The sequence below is a fragment of the Gymnoscopelus microlampas genome (assembly GCF_963454915.1).
Source record: "Gymnoscopelus microlampas genome assembly, chromosome: 11".
In the NCBI taxonomy this organism is placed as follows: Eukaryota; Metazoa; Chordata; class Actinopteri; order Myctophiformes; family Myctophidae; genus Gymnoscopelus; species Gymnoscopelus microlampas.
Genome location: NC_139948.1, coordinates 35,173,484 through 35,186,618, shown reverse-complemented (window position 1 = coordinate 35,186,618; position 13,135 = coordinate 35,173,484).

Genomic DNA, 13,135 nt, shown 5'->3' with positions numbered 1-13,135 from the left:
TTTTTTTTCTCCCTCGAAAATGGCAGCAGATCAGTACGTGACACGCTCTGAGCTTGTAGATCTGTTTTTTTTATTAAAGTAGTTAACCCTGGTTAAAGTAGTTAAGCTGATTTTGATGCTAAATTGTCATTTTGTTGGGGACCCCCTGGAACCCCCTCATGGACTCATGGTTCATTTTGAGAACCATTGGCCTATACTAATCGTTTTTGTCGGGCAAAAATCTCTTATCTCCATATTCTAGCTTTTTGTGTTTTTTTCATGAATCAACGCCCTACTTGATCATACTACAGCGTCACACAAAAGCATCAAAAGTAGCAGATCCGCAAGCTCGAACCATGGAGCGAATCGACACGTTTTTAGCTTGTAGATCTGCTACTTTTGCTGTTTTTTTTATTTGAATCCTGAAAGGTACGTTTTTGGACATGAGGTTTCCAGCCGTCAGAGACGATATATTTCCTCATTGTACATTTATGACAGGCCATTTCTGTTCATTCCCCCTTCCCCTTCAGTGAAGGACTACAGTAAAAGTACAACATGACATGCAACCAGCCTGTCTCTCATAAGATGCCATACAATATTGTTACTGTCGGGCAGAAACCTTGTATCTCCATATTCGTAAATTGATGCCCTACTTCTGTCATTTACTACAGTTTCACACAAAAGTGAAAGTGTGTCTGTGGGTTTTAAGAGCTTGTGGCTAAATAATAACTACATTGGATCCTTTGAAACATGTTATTTTCTTCCATTTCCTGAAAAATAACTGTTTTGGACATACAAGGTTTCCACATGACAGCAGCGATACGATCCCAATCCAACACGCTTCCTCTGTAGCTGCTGTCTCCGAATTAAGATTAATTACCGAATGGCCAAATGTGCTGAAACGGGGAGTTATGTGCCCCAGGAGGAGTGCTTTGTCTCAGTTAGTGCAGCAGCTTTAGATTTGCACTCACATCTCGTGATGCTTAGCACTGCAGGTATGGCATTGACTGTCTGTGGCATGTTCCATGCTTTACACAAAATGCCAATGAATAAAACAACGACAAGCTTCAAAACGCTACTGAGGCCTCGCTGGAGATCATTAACCTTAGCTAACATTAACATACCGGCATCATTACTCATTGTCTGTTCACAACTTTGGCCACATGAATGTAGACCAGTGGTCTTTTTTAGACCAGTGGTTATCAAAGTGATGTCCGGGGTCCCTCAGGGGTCCAGGGGGTCCCCAAGTCAACATTTTTGAATATTTTTAAAACATTTTAACAGTACAAATCTTGTATGTGCAAGTCCCCTGCACAAAATATTTTCAGATGGGGCCCGTGGGGAAAACATCCTCCTTGACATGAAAAAAGTTTGACAACCGCTGTTTTAATTTAGATCACTCACACAGTATGTTTTGTATTTGGTCTCATTCCCTGCCGTTCAGGTTTAAAAAATGTGGGAAAACACATTTGAAACTTGTGAAAGTCATTCAGCCTTGTGAAAACCACAGTGCCATTTAGTTTAGGATTTTAATATAAATAAATAAATGAGATAAATAATGAGATCCTTTCAAGTGCTGCATGTAAAAGTCGATTTTAACATGAAAAGTTCGATGAGGGATCGTAATAACGGCGACATGAGTTCAGACAAGTTCAGTGTCATTTTAATGATATGGAGAAAATCTAAACAGGCAATGTCTATGTTTATACATACAATATGTGGCTTTAGTTGTGAATAGACGTTTTCCTTTATTAAAGAGACAAACGGGTCGCTGTTGTTCTCCTTTCAGGGGTTCAAGCCTGAAGGGAAAGAATAGCCTGTTGAGAAGGCCTTATGACTGAAGCTCCAGCCAGCCATCCTCTTTCTTATAGTCATAGTCCCATCTTTTCCTCTATCTTTCTTCCTGCCATCTTGATCCAAAATGTAGGTCAAGTGGGCCTGCGCAGCATTTATATACATGCTGCAAACTTCAATCTTCAACTTCATTGTCACATCACAAGTTATATGGAAGCAGATGCATTTGTTCTGTTTCTCTACCCAGTTATTCAGGATAACGCCAATATAACGCCTGGGATTCGAACACGGGTCTCCGATGTGGAAAGCCAACATCTTAACCACTAGCCTAAAGGGGAAAAGATACTGGGTTTTGGTCATCAGGCAGAGCCTCTGAGCCACTACTGCTATGTGTGTGGGTGCGTGTGCTGGCAAGCAGGTATGTGCGTGCATGTGCATGGTTTAGTATAATGAATTTATTGTCTACTCTACACCTTTACTTTTTACTCGCATTATTTTGTGCTACTGTAACGACCTGAATTCCCCCCTTCCGTGATTAATAAAGTGTTATCCTATCCTATATAGACTGAGCAAATCTGGGGTTATTGGTTAGCTTTTGTTCACTGTTTCAAGTCTTCAACTAAACAAATACGTTAAGTTGCATAATCCTGGTTTGTGCTGCATTATTCATATATCAACATCATTCACCATTCTTGAACCAGTTGGCGCTCAGCAGGAGCACAGCAGTGCATACAGTAGGTGTGTGTGTACACACACACACACACACACACACACACACACACACACACACTGTGTGTGTGTACTGTGTACAGTATGTGAATGTTTTACTGTAAATAGGAGAGCCATAGTTGGAAGTGTCTGAGTAGAGGTTATTGAATTGGATCATCATACTGAATGTTGTTGACAGACCTGTTTTAATAACTCTGCATGCAAACAACGTTGACATCGCAGAGCACAAAATCTGCTTGTCTCAGCGGAGATCAAGTCCCAGTTATGTCAACAGACATTAACTTGTGTGCAGTGGTGGTAAAAGTACTCAAATGTTTTACTTAAATAAAAGTATCAATACTGCAATGTAGAAATACTCTGTTACAAGTAAAAGTCCAGCATTGAAAATGTACTTGAGTAAAAGTACAAAGGTATTGGCATGATAGCATCAAAATATACTTGAAAGTATCAAAAGTAAAAGTACCCATTATGCTGAATGTCCCATTTCACAGGTTTCAAATCTACAAGCTCCTAAGCTTGAGCTTGTAGATCGGCTATTTTCAAACAGCTAAAGTTTAAATAGGGCTGAAGTGGTTAATGTTTTGTAATAATAATTCAAAGTAAAAGTAAAAGTGTAAAACATTTGAAATACTCCAGTAAAGTAAAAGTACCTCAAAATTGTACTTAAATACAGTATTTAAGTAAATATACTTAGTTACTTCCCTCCACTGCTTTTTGGTAAACCTACTAGTATAGAGTGCAACTTGTCATGGATCTGAGATTGTTCTTTTTATTCCTGTCTGTCTGTCTGTCTGTCTGTCTGTCTGTCTGTCTCCAAAAGTGCTTTCGTTTCTGCCTATAGGGGGCACCACAAATGAGAGAAGTTAAACCGTATGACGTAGAAACGCTATTACTCGCTGCAGCTTCCTCAGGTCGTGACTTACACAGCCCATGGTAGGCCACCTGGCCTGGCGGCCTCCGTGAAGCACCCCTTTCTAAGCTTCACACTTACAATTCCAGAATGATTCATGTTTCCCTAAATGTCTAGATCAACCGACCTGGTCCTCCATCCATGTTTATGACTTTGTTGGCCATTTATTCACACCTTCAAAACAACCGTGGCAGATTTATGATTTAATTTTATTAGAAATGCCCGTATAAATCTTATCCTCACATTCCTTGCATACGAGCATATCTTCACTGTCGTGTGGAAACCTTCTATGTCCAAATCTGTTATTTTTCAGCAAATTTAACCTATCTAACGGATCCAATAGTCACAAGCTTTTCATTGGTTATATATGCATAAAACCCAGACAAGACAGACTTAACTTTCAACCTGGTGTCCCTATCTTACTATTCTTAAGAATACCCCAAACTTTAAATTTGTTTCAAAAATATAGAAAATAATATGTATTCGTTACTTTTGCGTATAAAGTAGTATAAAAAAGGACAATCATTTGTGAAAAAAATTAAAAACAAAACATGTTGATGAGATACAAGGTTTCTGCCCAATAGCGATGATATGAGCAAGTAGCACAACAACTGTGCGGTATCTGTAGTCAAACAGAAGCTGAGCATTATGCTCTAGCTCTAGTGAAAATTGCAGTGAAATAAGATCATGCAAACTTCTACGGCCATTTCACTATACTGACTAGTTGGGACTTACAGCGTATGCATAGTTTCAGGGATGCATTGGTAATGGGACACGGAAACACGCCATGCAACCCCTTTTTTGGGGTGGAGCGCACGCACACTCATCGATTTAAAACGACCCTTAATTCACACCTCAACAAAGTTTACAAAGGCTCCCGACTGCCGGGTGTCACACCAGCATGAATTACCATAGGAATGAGCCTAGATGCATATCAATTGTCCATTGTGTGACCTGTAGTGTAGGTGTTAAGCGACGTGCGCGTGACGTCTTTAAAATAGCATCCCACCACTAACAAAATCACCAATACAACACTGGATAGTTTTGTAATGAGTGCATGGGGACATAGGATTCAGTGTCTGTCTGACCTTTATGTATGAGAGAGACAAATTATTGCATCTTTTCTTGGCTCTGTAGCCAACAAAACGTGCTATGACTTTTCACTATAGTCCACCTTGCTTTAAGCCTATTTCATACCCAAATTACAATGCATTTTGTTAGTGTGTAGATCTGTTGTTTCTGACGAGAGACACCATCACGTCAGTGATGCACAAAAAAAAGAAATGCATGTTATGATTCTGTGCAAGTTAATTCAAGTCTGCTCTGGTACACAACTTGAACGTGGTTGCATTTCTGTGCTCCCTTGATAACAGAAAGTAATTGAATCCATTTGGTTGGGAACCTATTATGCGTGCCCAATTAACCAGCTTGTTCTTGCATGTTTTCAGTTGTCTGGTTTTAACAGAACAGTGCTTGAGTAGAGGTAGCATCCCCACGGATTCAGTTGTGTAATTTGGACTTTGTAACCAAGTGAACACAACCTTTGACAGCCTGGCAAAGACCTGTAAGATCTGTAGTTATTCAATATGAAATGCTGTTCAATTTCATCATTATAATAACCTAAAGTATCATGCAGTCTGTGATTGTACCCCAAAGCTCCGGTTACTTTACGTTTAAATGATGGGTTCCCAAAGTTTGAAAGACGCAACGATCTTGTGTGAAAGCATGCAACAGGATGATTGGGGAGAACTCAGCCTGTGATTGGCTGAGACTGGGGGGAAAGAGCGATCGTTTTGCTTCATGTGATAAACGATTCCGTCCACCTTGCTGTGGTACCACCACTTGGAACACATGTTCCACAGCTCAAGGTGTCCTGGTCATGAGTCAGCACAGCATCTCGTAATCGCCATAATAGTTGCCATATAACTGCAGTCTCATATTCTCATCTTCCCATTCACACAACAAAATTGGATTTGAATTACGTTTAAAACCATGCCATCCGTCCAAAACGCCAGCCTTGTATTTCTGTTGCTACAGAAAGTTCTTGAATGCATTTGTATCTAAACATTTTGACTGAATTTTATTTTCCTCAATGTTTCACTTTATATGTATTAACATGCAAAAAGCAAAGGTTCAGGTGCTTAAAGACATTCAGCAACTGGACACTTGCACACACATCTGTTCAAACCTAACAATCCATTCAGCAGTGGTGTAAATTAGGTACTTTTACTCAAGTACCGTACAATTTCAAGGTACAATACATGGGCTGTGAGGATATGGCAAGTGGGCCCCCAAATCATTGACACAAAATATAATGGTATATTTTCTTTAAAACCTTAAAAATGAGTTTTCATCGTGATACCAATAAACAGGGAATTAATATATAGAGTACTGCGTTAGTTGAGTTCCATTGATCCAGGCTGGAACACAATCGATTGATTGATTGATAATTTAAAAAAAACGTGCTCTGAAAATGCATGCAGCCCCCGCTTGCTGGTGTGAGCGTGTGCATATGGGTGTAAGCTTCTCCTTTGATGTAAAGGGCTTGACAGGATGTACTGTAGGGCAGTGACTGTGCCTGTGCCATCTTTAATGGCCGGTTCTTCATTAGTGTGACACAGAGCTAGTCATGTGGTTTAGAAGATAAAGCATGAAGCAGCATTGTGGCAGTTTCCTCAGACGAGGAAAAAAACATCAGCCAGTGTCATCCCTCCTGTGGAAGAAAAAAAAAGCACATAGATTTGGTTCATTGTTTGATTTATAATACCTCCTTGAGGCATCATACATTTCTTAAGATTGTGTTCTTGGATGAACCTTGCGGAGTGGGATATTCAGACAGAGTATTGATGCAAGCTAGAGGTTATCCTGCATGCATCTTAGTATTTAATGAGATATCCTTCTAGAGGGGGTTACGGCTGTCAAGTTTCAAATCATCCACATGAAGGTCTGATTTTCTTATTGTACATTGCAGAAAAGGGAACATTCTCATTATCCTCCATGGCTTTGCCTCATTAGGAGGGACAAAGTCCTGTTTTTGGTACAGAAGAATTAGTGTCATGCATATCACTATGGTAAATTGATGCATCAATGGTATGCATTCATTAAGAAGCATTTGGAAAATAAGGTGTCGCTCTCACTTTTTAAGATGTATCTTTCCTTTCATTTGGGGTATTTCTGAAAACCTTCATACAGTATGTAGAATATACAGACCCAGATTCCACGTCAGCCATTAGAATAGAAGCAAGGCAAAGCTCTGCTTATACCTTGCAGAACACTTGGAAATTGCTAGTGACATCAGAAAAGAAATTGCTACTCAAAAATAATGATTGTGAGGATCAGGTAGAGCTTCCATTGTAAATGCAGAATGGGCAAAGAGTTCAGGTAATTTCCCACATCTAAGCCCTTGGCTAACAGGCCAATAAATATGTAAAAAGGACTTCTAAATACTCTGCATCCTGTCACCTTTTTTTCTTTTATCCTTTTTTGTCATTGATTTATCATGATGAACAATATCTACAACTAGGAAGGTGCAAGGTATCCTTAATGATGTAGCAATGTATGAAGTAAAATTTCTTCCGACAGCCATGAAAATGTAGCGTGTCAATTCATTTCTAGTTGTACATCGTCTCTACTGTCTTCCTCCATGAGCCTGTCGCTCTCTCTCTCTCTCTCATACATATTCATTCATTGTCTACCTTTCTCCATCTTTCTGCCTGTCTGGGGCATGTGACGACAATGTTTTGGGGCTGTGTGAAAGTATGAAAAGACACTGGGAAATGGGGTAATTGAGCTATAATAAAGAACTCAGATTGCATTATCGCGGTGCAACCACTGACAGGCTATATGGAGATAAATCTTTGGACAGTGAACATATCGAAAAGTAGGGTGGCATGTTATCATTAGGACAAAAGGTTACAATCTTATAGCCTAATACATTGCAATATGTGTGCTTGACCCTCCCAGTGTCTCCAATCCTCCAATATCAGCAAGATCCCGCACGTAATACTGAACAGATTTCTGTCGTTCAAATTTCTTTGTAACTTGCAATGTCAATTCATTGTCAATTATGTTTGTATCACAGTCAGTCAAAGGTTGTGCACTTTCCCACAGTCCTTTGCGAGACCTTCATGAGAGGAAACATTAATTATTAGATCCATACTCCATTAACATAAATGCAGAAACATTACTTGCTGTAATGACTTCAGAATGGGGGGAGGGGTCCTTTTGTGCTGTAGCAACACCCACCGTGGCCAGTTCTGGTCCACATGCTGGCGGGACCATATGGGCGGGACACTTATACTATAGCCTGGAGTTTCCATGGTCAAAATAAACAAATCAATCTGAACAATAACAGAGTTTCTATGTCTCTCCTCACACAGTAACCAGAGTACAATAAGTAAGTGGTATAAGTAGTGAGGGCTTGAGTTCAGATGCCCTTTGATTGGCTGAGATGGGAGCGCCGGTTGGTTTTGTTTAACGTGATGACCTATTCCATCGACACGCTCGCAGTGGCGTTTCTGGCCATCCCGGGACCCGAGGCGAGATCACCAACCGGTGCCATGGTCAGAATCATGTCAGTATCATGGTCAGAATCATGTCAGTATTATGGTCAGTATCATGATCATAATCATGTCAGTACTACAGTATGTCTGTATCACAGTCAGTATCATGGTCAGTATCATAGTCAGAATCATTTCAGTATTATGGTCAGTATCATGATCAGAATCCAGTCAGTATTATGGTCAGTATGTCAGTATCATGTCAATATTATGATATTGACTTTTTGTTAGAAATTATGAAACATTGCGGCATTCTTTAGCATCCTACAGTAGCCTATATGACTGAGAAATCACCTACAAAACTAAACAAAAACAAAAGCAGGTGGTGCCCTAATAGGCAACTGCCTATGCCTAGAAATGCCCCTGCGAAGGAGAAAGAAGGTAAAGTCCGAGGACATCTGGTGGATAAGAGGAGAATAGAAGGTCTGGGGATTTGATGTGTCTGGAGAGGAGAGACAGAGACGGGCTGTGACAGATTGATGACTGCAGAGAGCATTTGAATGCTCTTTAAAAAGCTTGAAGATTTCATTCAGCTGCCTAATGACTCTTTTTTTTTCGTGCACTGTCTGACATTGCCCATTAACGGTGGAGGTATAACTACTTCAGAGTCTCTCATAGTTCATGACATTTACAACAGACTGTTTGCTTCTTTGGTATTTACTTTGAAGGTTAGACTGGCCAGTGCAGGTGATTGGTTTAGTCTGTACAATGGAGACAATACACCGTTTACTCCAATGTGTATCATAAAATAAGATGGTTTGCTGTTCCACTTGCTGAAGAATAAGCACCTTTATTTGCATCTCCAACACACTCACTCACACACATTGATTCCCTTCCCCTATTTGCATGTACTAGGGCGTGACATCGACACTGTAGCTGAAAGAATTGAGAAAAATAAACATGAACATAGCACAACGATAGCATGTGAATTCCTCAATTCTGACGTGCTTTGGAAGGTACTGTACCAATTTCTTTATAAAGTAGCAGCATTAAAATGACCGCCACAAAAAAAACTGTTGTACCCATTGTCAGAGGACCCTTTTATACCCATATATGGAGATTTCTGTGTCTGTCTATCGGTGTCAATTTTATGCCCACTGGATTACAACTTTGACTTGGCCAGGCCGATGCCGTGCACACACTCTCCCAGCCTTTAGCACCATAATACTGTGTTGATAATCTACAGTACATGGTTCCGTGTTAACAACTTTTTTCACTTGTAGCAAGTGAGCACACACACACACACGCACACACACGCGCACACACACGCACACACACACACACACGCACACACACACGCACACACAGACTCAACAGCAAGTCACGTCACCTCTGTAATATAATTCATGAATCCCAGGACCATTATCCATTCTCTTTTAGACTGCTTCAGGACATCTGACAGTAGCCTATGCCTCCTACAGACTACTAGACTGGGCCAGAGCTCCATTGCCTGGCCGACTGGCCCAACAGACGCTACGCTTCTGGTGCCCATATATCGTGTTCCGTGTCAGGCATAGCAAAATGAGTCTAGGCCAGTCTATGATGTCATATTATGTCACACTATGACAAACACTTTCAAGATTTTCAAGTGAGTCCTGAACCAGAAAAGGACGGGAACCATTGGAGTTTAATGCTCTTTCCATTCCATTTCTCCTCTATTTCTAGTATACAGCTACTGCCAGCCACACACCAATCAGAAATTCTTCAAATATAGAAATTAGCATTTTTTTCCTGCCATATAATTCTGTTTAAATACAAATCTTACACTGTAGAATGCCCATAGACAGACTTATTTAGAACAGCAATTTTTCTGGATTTCATTGGAAATGAATGATTCGGCAACAATCCTAATGTAGAGCCCAAGTTTCAGAGGCATGCTAAATTACGAATCAGAATCTCATTTCTCAAAAGCAATCAGTTCACCATCTCATTGCAAATTGCAACCTTTGAGTGCTAAATATTGCTGTGAAGCACATCAAATAGATGTGTGAACATTTCTACGCTCACAGACACAGGTAAATTAACACAGGAATGGATCTGATTAGTGCTGGAGTGAGGCAAAAGTTCACAAGAAACTACAGTAGGAAGTTCTAGGAACAGGAAGTCATAAGCGCGTGTGATAAGACACAAGCACACGCAGAAATGACAGTATGGGCTCATCCAAAACTCTTATGCAAGAGAAACAGAAAGTTGAATTTCAGCATTAATAATGTATGTTTATATCCTCGCTTTGATAAATGAATGCCCTACTTTGTCATACTACTGTGTACACAAAAGTACACAAAAGTAGCAAAGCTTGTAGATCTGCTATTTTAGCTTTTTTAAGTGAAACAAGTGTGCCTGTGGGTTTTATAAATATTGAACCAATGAATAGTATTAACAAGAGCTTGTGACTAAATAATATCTACACTGGATCCATTGGAACACAGGCTCTTTTTTTGTTTTTTTACATTGGTGAAAAATAACATAGACATACTAGGTTTCCACCCGAGTGAAGATATGGTCTAATATTGTAAATGAAAAATAAAAGCCAAACGCTGTGGAAAAGTTCAACATATATGGCAAACACTGATCTGTTTAATCACATCTGTTTTTAATTTATTATTACACCTGTTGTACTCATTAGAATTATTTCATGTTCGCTGTATGTCTTCAGTAAACATATCACTTTTGGCTGTGAGCTTATCTCACCACTCAAACAGAGAGCGTCTCCTTTCAAACCCCAATGGTTCTATTGAGCCCCCCGCCCACAGGAGTGCCCCAATTCTCTCACAACTTGCTACAAAAATCGCTCATGCAAAAATATATAATCTCCTACCTTTCATTTTCCACCTTCACATGTGTCTCCTTCTCTAATAATCAAAAAGTGCTATATATTTCATCTCGCAATTTACTTCCGGATGGTTCGTTTTGCACCTTTTTCGCCACATCGGTCACGGGAAAGAAATAAGCGCTGCCGTGGTCTATGGAAACGAGCCCAAAAGTGCACCCAAATAAGCCCAAAATCGCTTATACAAACAGTCAGACCTGGCAACGCAGCCTACGCCAATCATGTGTGAGAGATCTACAAGCTATGGGGCAGAGACGCCACCGTATCTTAGCAACAACTACAGCGCTCACTCTCATTGGTCGTGTCACGCTAAGAGCAGTCTCCAGACAATGGCATCGCAGAGAGCTTGCTGTTACTGCTGTAGCCATCACAGTCAGTCGCAGCGACGACGGACAGGGCGCTGTGATAGCTGCCATGTCGCTAACGCTAACGTGGTTGTCATGCCTGCAGCGGCTGTGCAATCACTTTGTCAACAATGCACGTTCGTGTGGTGAATGTCAATATTGCTGCTCAGTTCGTCCATTGTAGATGGTGTATGTTTGTGTGTGTCTTCTGGAGAACTATGTAGCTCCACAGCAACTACAGTAACTAACGTAATGGCAGGACCGCCCCGTGCAACGCATGTTAGGCTGCATTATGGTCATGTACTAATTTCAGATAATTTCGCTCCGATTACAGCAGTGCTTATCAACCCTTTCAGGCCGCCCCCCCCCCCCCCCCCCCCCCCCCCCAAATAAACGTACTTGATCTGGGGACCCCCCCATTCTGTTTGACTCCGTTCCACAAGTAAATATTGTGAAAATAGCCGATCTACAAGCTCGAAACGCCTCACGTTGAGAGGCTTTGTAAGCTTGTAGATCGGCTATTTTCGACATGATTGCCTCTTTCTTAGATTATTTGACAATGTGGCCCATGTTTTTATAGTATAGTTTGTTGACTACTTTTGTTGCAGAAATGGTCATTTCCTTTACTTTCGATTTTTCATTGTCTCCGCCAGGCCGAAAGGCATGGCGCAAGACTATGTTTCACCCCCTGTCCGTCCGTCTGTGATAGCTAATCTCTCACATCGTTGACTTGATCGCAGCGAAACTGTGCACACACACTCCCTGGATGCCAATTCAGAACCTCTGCCCTATTTCTTTCACATGGCCCTGTTACAGTGCCACCAGGAGGCCGCTTTTTGCTAAACACATTTTCTCACAGTACTGCTACATATTTTGCCCAAACATCACGCAAATCGCTACACAGTATCTCCACAGTCATTAAAAAAAACCTCTCTTTCAGATTTTTCATATTCCATCCTGATTGGCTAAAATGGCTTCCAAAGTCTGCAGGACTGCTCCGTTTGGACCAAAATGCCTCACATTATGAACACAGCATGCACTTTCCGTGCAACTTTGCACCCACATTCCCACTATGCCGAGGAAGAAATTCCACTTGAGATTTCTCTAATCAGCCTCATGGTGGCGCTATAACAGCCCGATGTGGAGAGTCAGTGAGAGCTGGATAAACGAGGTAAAATGTGTCAAAAGGAGTCTGTACGGCTGTCGATAAATGAACACATGACGTCGGTGGCAGAGGAGATATTGTGTCTTTTGGACAAACAGCAGCGTGGTGCTGATGTTTGTTGTGTGAAGCAGCTTAATGTCAGAGTGTTTGTGTTGGAGCGCCTCAGTGCGGCTGCAGAGTTCATGTGCAACCTCTTCCAGAGAGAGACAGAGACACTAGAAACTCTGCTGGAGAAAAAAAAACACTGCTGGCCATTGACTTTCATATGGACATTGATCTACACACTGCAGGTATATCTGCTACACACACAACATCAAACTACACACTACAGGTATGATGCAGCGTTTGCATTCCAGCCAGCATGCCAGCGTAGTTCCCATATGGTTTCAAGGTGGGCTAAACCATATGGACCCCATGTCAGCAATGTCAGCGGCATCCACTTCAGTCCCAACTGCGATGCCCATGCAGGCTATAAGTAGCTTCTACCTGGCCCTTAGGTGGGCCCCAACTAGCCATGTTTATGTGGGACCAAGGCGGGTCCTAACTGGGTTTGCCCATGCAGGCTTTAACTGGGTTCTACCTGGGCCCTAGGTGTACCCTAACCAACCAGAGTGCAGTGCCCAATTGTTGTGACGTCAGGGCTCTCAATACTGCACATTGGTGGAGGAGGAGAGGCCGCAGGGCGACCGCACACATCGCTGAACCAATGGTAGCCCACGGATGTTTCCTCTGGGGATTTACAATCTGCCCCTCTATGCCACATATCATCCGCACTACAGGGTCTTCACTGACCGAGCCACGGCCCCACTGGCCCTCATGACGCTA